The sequence below is a fragment of the Pseudophryne corroboree genome (assembly GCF_028390025.1).
Source record: "Pseudophryne corroboree isolate aPseCor3 chromosome 7 unlocalized genomic scaffold, aPseCor3.hap2 SUPER_7_unloc_11, whole genome shotgun sequence".
In the NCBI taxonomy this organism is placed as follows: domain Eukaryota; kingdom Metazoa; phylum Chordata; class Amphibia; order Anura; family Myobatrachidae; genus Pseudophryne; species Pseudophryne corroboree.
This window is the reverse complement of record NW_026967610.1, coordinates 124,332-131,390: the sequence shown is the minus strand read 5'-3', so window position 1 is coordinate 131,390 and position 7,059 is coordinate 124,332. Positions and strand designations below refer to the sequence as shown.

The following is a 7,059-nucleotide window of genomic DNA, read 5'->3' as shown; positions in this document are numbered from 1 at the left end:
AGATGAATGCAGCATGTTATCAGAAAATACTGGAGGAAAATTTGCACTCATCAGCCCGGAAGCTACGCATGGGACGTACTTGGACGTTCCAACATGACAATGATCCAAAACACAAGGCCAAGTCGACCTGTCATTGGCTACAGCAGAATAAAGTGAAGGTTCCGGAGTTGCCATCTCAGTCTCCTGACCTCAATATCATTGAGCCACTCTGGGGAGATCTCAAATGTGCAGTTCATGCAAGACAGCCCAAGAATTTACAGGAACCGGAGGCTTTTTGCCAAGAAGAATGGGCAGCTTTACCATCTGAGAAAATAGAGCCTCATCCACAACTACCACAAAAGACTTCAAGCTGTCATTGATGTTAAAGGGGGCAATACACGGTATTAAGAACTGGGGTATGTAAACTTTTGATCAGGGTTATTTGGGTGGTTTCTGTTGTCATTATGATTTAAAAAGAGTAAACACAGTTGTTTGACAATAAATGGTTTCACCCAACCACTAACCATGAGTGAAAGAAAAGTTTGTGAGTTATCATTCATGTTCTCTGACAAATGGCCAGAAAATCACAAATTCTGCTAGGGTATGTAAACTTATGAGCACAACTCTATGTGCACCAATGCAAGAGCTAGCCAGCAAGGACTCTGAGGTTAATCTGTTCTATATGAGAACGTATCTTGCAAGGATTAAGGAATTCTTATGGGACATATTGCACTTGCAGATTTATGTGTGTATTGTTTGCCTTACATTGCGTTATTGTCTGAAAAGATTATTTATGATTTATTGTGAAAGTTCTTGAATTATTACACTCACATGTATTACTATGGCATATGCTGGATAAAGTACAAGTAGTGTCGTCATTTCTTCAGCAGGTAGACCGCAGAACGACAGTACCAGGTTGCAGCATACAGTTCACAGCTTAATAATACACAGGCTTCAAACAAGTTGGTATAACAATCCAGATAGCACCTAACGTAACCCCACACCCATAGTCCTATAGTCTGGTTTGCCGTCAGAAGCACTGACCTACTGCACAAACACATTTTTAAAGGTAACAGACATTAATTATTAATTAGCCCAGTTGTTGCTTACAACAGATTCAGCAAAAACCTGGACTGGATTCCATTAGACCTGGTGCTGCTGTGAAAGCCTGCCGTTCCACATTACCATCATGTGGAATCATGCTGTCCCTGCCACAGTACCTATTCAGGTTAGTGTATTATGGCCACAGTTTATCTTACCATTAGGCCTTTGTTCACATGACAATTTACTGAAGAACCGGAAGTATCCTTACAAAGAACTAGGTATCAAATAGGTTTAAAGTTACCAAAGAATAAAATAAATTAAGGACAGACTAGATGGGCCAAAAGGTGCTTATCTGCTGTCAAATTTTCTGTTTCTAAGTATCATGAAGTATAGTGGTATTGCGCTGATTTAATAATGTATTGAGCGTTTACAAGAGATGTTCTTGACATGTCACTGTTTATTTGGAACAAGGCCCAGTAGTGTTGCCTGTGGGAACGGCCAAGGTTCAGAGTATTAATGTTTTTCTTTTACATTTAAGCAGATCTACAGTGACGTAGTGTTCCAGCTAGAGATGAGCGGGTTCAGTTCTCCGAGAACCGAACCCCCCGAACTCCCCGTGGTTTACACGGGTCCGAGGCAGGCTCGGTTGTTCCCGCCTGACTCGGAAAACCCGAAGGAGGCAAAACTTCATCATCCCGCTGTCGGATTCTCGCGAGATTCAGATTCCATATAAAGAGCCGCGCGTCGCCGCCATTTTCACTCGTGCATTGTAGAGAGAGCAGAGAGGACGTGGCTACGTTCTCTCAGTGTCAGTTCTCAGTATCAGTGCTCAGTATCAGTGCTTATTGCTGCTCAGTAATACTAGTACAGTGTCTCTCTTGTGCTGCATCTTGCTGCTCAGTGTCACTGCTCATTGTCTTGTGCTGCTCAGTAATACTACAGTACATTACTAATACACTAGTCCAGTGTCTTGTGCTGCATCTTGCTGCTCAGTGTCAGTTCTCAGTAGTATCATCATCATCAGTGCTCAGTATCACTGCTAATTGTCTTGTGCTGCATTGTGGTGCTCAGTAATACTACATTACTAATACTAGTCCAGTGTCTTGTGCTCCATCTTGCTGCTGTAGGGTGCTGTGGTAGTGTCCTGTCACTGTGCATAGGTCATCATCATTCCAGTCACAGTGGTATTTGGTATCTATCTAGTGGTATCTAATTCCAGACATTACTGCCGTCTAATTCCAGATATATTACTGGCATATAATTCCACACATTAAAAAATGGAGAACAAAAATGTGGAGGGTAAAATAGGGAAAGATCAAGATCCACTTCCACCTAGTGCTGAAGCTGCTGCCACTAGTCATGGCCGAGACGATGAAATGCCATCAACGTCGTCTGCCAAGGCCGATGCCCAATGTGATAGTAGAGAGCATGTAAAATCCAAAAAGCAAAAGTTCAGTAAAATTACCCAAAAATCTAAATTAAAATCGTCTGAGGAGAAGCGTAAACTTGCCAATATGCCATTTACGACACGGAGTGGCAAGGAACGGCTGAGGCCCTGGCCTATGTTCATGGCTAGTGGTTCAGCTTCACATGAGGATGGAAGCACTCATCCTCCTGCTAGAAAAATGAAAAGACTCAAGCTGGCAAAAGCACCGCAAAGAACTGTGCGTTCTTCTAAATCACAAATCCCCAAGGAGAGTCCAATTGTGTCGGTTGCGATGCCTGACCTTCCCAACACTGGACGGGAAGAGGTGGCTCCTTCCACCATTTGCACGCCCCCTGCAAGTGCTGGAAGGAGCACCCACAGTCCAGTTCCTGATAGTCAGATTGAAGATGTCAGTGTTGAAGTACACCAGGATGAGGAGGATATGGGTGTTGCTGGCGCTGGGGAGGAAATTGGCAAGGAGGATTCTGATGGTGAGGTGGTTTGTTTAAGTCAGGCACCCGGGGAGACACCTGTTGTCCGTGGGATGAATATGGCCATTGACATGCCTGGTCAAAATACAAAAAAAATCACCTCTTCGGTGTGGAATTATTTCAACAGAAATGCGGACAACTGGTGTCAAGTCGTGTGTTGCCTTTGTCAAGCTGTAATAAGTAGGGGTAAGGACGTTAACCACCTAGGAACATCCTCCCTTATACGTCACCTGGAGCACATTCATCAGAAGTCAGTGACAAGTTCAAAAACTTTAGGTGACAGAGGAAGCAGTCCACTGCCAACTAAATCCCTTCCTCTTGTAACCAAGCTCCTGCAAACCACACCACCAACTCCCTCAGTGTCAATTTCCTCCTTAGACAGGAAAGCCAATAGTCCTGCAGGCCATGTCACTGGCAAGTATGACGAGTCCTCTCCTGCCTGGGATTCCTCCGATGCATCCTTGAGTGGAACGCCTACTGCTGCTGGCGCTGCTGTTGTTGCTGCTGGGAGTCGATCATCATCCCAGAGGGGAAGTCGGAAGACCACTTGTACTACTTCCAGTAAGCAATTGACTGTCCAACAGTCCTTTGCGAGGAAGATGAAATATCACAGCAGTCATCCTGTTGCAAAGCGGATAACTGAGGCCTTGACAACTATGTTGGTGTTAGACGTGCGTCCGGTATCCACCGTTAGTTCACAGGGACTTAGAGAATTGCTTAAAGGAAGTGTGTCTCCGGTACCAAATACCATCTAGGTTCCACTTCTCTAGGCAGGTAATACCGAGAATGTACACAGACATCAGAAAAAGTGTCCTCATTGTCCTAAAAAATGCAGTTGCACCCACTGTACACTTAACCACGGACATGTGGACAAGTGGAGCAGGGCAGACTAAGGACTATATGACTGTGACAGCCCACTGGGTAGATGTATTGCCTCCCGCAGCAAGAACAGCAGCGGCGGCACCAGTAGCAGCATCTCGCAAACGCCAACTCGTTCCTAGGCAGGCTACGCTTTGTATCACCGCTTTCCATAAGAGGCACACAGCTGACACCCTCTTACGGAAACTGAGGAACATCATCGCAGATTGGCTTACCCCAATTGGACTCTCCTGGGGATTTGTGATATCGGACAATGCCACCAATATTGTGCGTGCATTACATGTGGGCAAATTCCAGCACTCTATATGCTTCAGAGGATGGAGGAGCAGCAAAAGGCCATTCAAGCCTATACAGCTACCTACGATATAGGCAAAGGAGGGGGAATGCACCTGACTCAAGCGCAGTGGAGAATGATTTCCATGTTGTGCAAGGTTCTCCAACCCTTTGAACTTGCCACACGTGAAGTCAGTTCAGACACTGCCAGACTAAGTCAGGTCATTCCCCTCATCAGGCTTTTGCAGAAGCAGCTGGAGAGATTGAAGGAGGAGCTAAAATGGAGCGATTCCGTTAGGCATGTGGGACTTGTGGATGGAGCCCTTCATTCGCTTAACCAGGATTCACGGGTGATCAATCTGTTGAAATCAGAGCACTACATTTTGGCCACCGTGCTCGATCCTAGGTTTAAAGCCTACGTTGTATCTCTCTTTCTGGCAGACACAAGTCTGCAGATGTTCAAAGACCTGCTGGTGAGACAATTGTCAAGTCAAGCGAAACGTGACCCGCCAACAGCTCCTCCTTCATTTTCTACCGCCGCTGGAGCTGCCAGGAAAAGGATAAAATTTCCAAAACCACCCACTGGCGGTGATGCAGGGCAGTAAGGAGCAAGTGCTGACATCTGGTGCGGACTGAAGAACCTGCCAACGATTACTGACATGTCGTCTACTGTCACTGCATATGATTCTGTCACCATTGAAAGAATGGTGGAGGATTATATGAGTGACAGCATCCAAGTAGGCATGTCAGACAGTCTTTATGTATAGTGGCAGGAAAAAGAGGCAATTTGGAGGCCCTTGCACAAACTGGCTTTATTTTACCTAAGTTGCCCCCCCTCCAGTGTGTACTCCAAAAGAGTGTTTAGTGCAGCCGGTCACCTTGTCAGCGATCGGCGTAGGAGGTTACTTCCAGAAAATGTGGAGAAGATGATGTTCATCAAAATGAATTATAATAAATTCCTCCGTGGAGACATTCACCAGCAATTGCCTCAAGAAAGTACACAGGGACCTGAGATGGTGGATTCCAGTGGGGACGAATTAATAATCTGTGAGGAGGGGGATGTACACAGTGAAAGGGGTGAGGAATCGGAGGATGATGATGAGGAGGACATCTTGCCTCTGTAGAGCCAGTTTGTGCAAGGAGAGATTGATTGCTTCTTTTTTGGTGGGGGCCCAAACCAACCAGTCATTTCAGCCACAGTCATGTGCAGACCCTGTCGCTGAAATGATGGGTTTGTCAAAGTGTGCATGTCCTGTTTATACAACATAAGGGTGGGTGGGAGGGCCGAAGGACAATTCCATCTTGCACCTCTTTTTTCTTTCATTTTTCTTTGCATCATGTGCTGTTTGGGGACTCCTAGATGGGCCAGGTGTTTGTGTCGGCCACTTGGGTCGCTTAGCTTAGTCATCCAGCGACCTCGGTGCAAATTTTAGGACTAAAAATAAAATTGCGAGGTGTGAGGTGTTCAGAATAGACTGGAAATGAGTGGAAATTATGGTTATTGAGGCTAATAATACTATAGGATCAAAATGACCCCCAAATTCTATGATTTAAGCTGTTTTTGAAAAAAAAAAAAAAACACCCAAATCCAAAATGCATCCGTATCAGACAAAAATCTGAAAGGGAGGTTTTGCCAAAATACGTCCGAATCCAAAACACGACCGCGGAACCGAATCCAAAACCAAAACACGAAAAATGCCAGCTGCACATCTCTAGTTCCAGCCTAATATATCTAAACGTCACGTTACTTCCCTGGTATCCACCTTGTATTTGGGGTTTGAGAGTTCACTGTTCCTCTGCCACGACATAGCAGGAAGAAGACGAAGAGGAATCTTCTGAGAGCAAGTACAGTCCACACTACACATGAACACCCACCACTAGGGGCGTCACAGATCTTCTGAGGGATTATTAAGGGCTTGATTCTGGCTATGTTCCTCAGATGAGGATCTGATTGTAAAAGATGCCACCATCCAGGACAAGATTCCGCACATGATCAGTGCTTTGTAATTCCGAACCCAATAATCAAATTTCAGTGATTAACTTTTCCCAAAAGCTTTTTTACTCTTGAATTATCTGCAGTGTTACACACCAATAAATAACCCGAGGAACCATAATAGTGATCTATACAACTTTAATATTGTAAGATTTCAGCAATGATTTGACATCAAACTTAGAAGTAAAGCAGAAGGAAATTCAGCAGAACGTAGTTATTCATTTTACATAATAGGAAAAAATGTAAAAACTAATTTTGTGCCTCATCCTGTCTCAGGTGATTCCTGCCAGAGAGTTGTTTCTGGATCACTGCAGGAGGACGCGATGAGGGGAAGTGATGCTACCGTGGGGTACAGCGTAGAGCGAGCATTATTACCACGTTCCTCATGGGCAGACGTAGCATTAGTGGAAAAGTGCAGCACTTAGCTCATCCCATTGTGTTAGCTTTATATAAATTACATGAGTCTACTGCTTTGTTTCAAGATGGCGTCTCTGTTCATAAGGCAGCGGCTGGGAGGGGGAGTCAGATAAGCAGGGAGCGCTGGTACATTCAGCAGGTGAAGCCGGGCTGGCAGCAAGGTGTCCGTCTGCCACTGAAAGATGGAAACAGACAGAAGTAACATGTAACTGGGACACTTACATCCAGACTCTCACACATGTATAACTCACTGCAGAGATAGATGGAAACAGACAGAAATAACATGTAACTGGGACACTTACATCCAGACTCTCACACATGTATAACTCACTGCAGAGAAAGAAGGAAACAGACAGAAATAACATGTAACTGAGACACTTACACCCAGACTCTCACACATGTATAACTCACTGCGGAGAAAGATGGAAACAGACAGAAGTAACATGTAACTGGGACACTTACATCCAGACTCTCACACATGTATAACTCACTGCAGAGAAAGAAGGAAACAGACAGAAGTAACATGTAACTGGGACACTTACATCCAGACTCTCACA

The 7,059-nt window shown here is 44.9% G+C and overlaps 1 protein-coding gene across 1 annotated transcript in view; it reads right to left on the bottom strand.

Moving 5' to 3' along the window:
- Positions 1-6,206: 6,206 nt before the first annotated feature.
- Positions 6,207-7,059, bottom strand: part of LOC134985974 (cyclin-dependent kinase 15-like) — a 103,600-nt gene continuing 102,747 nt past the window's right edge. Inside the window, exon 6 of the mRNA XM_063950455.1 lies at positions 6,207-6,677. The gene's annotated coding sequence lies outside the window, so the exon portion shown is untranslated. The remainder of the gene's footprint in view (positions 6,678-7,059) is intronic.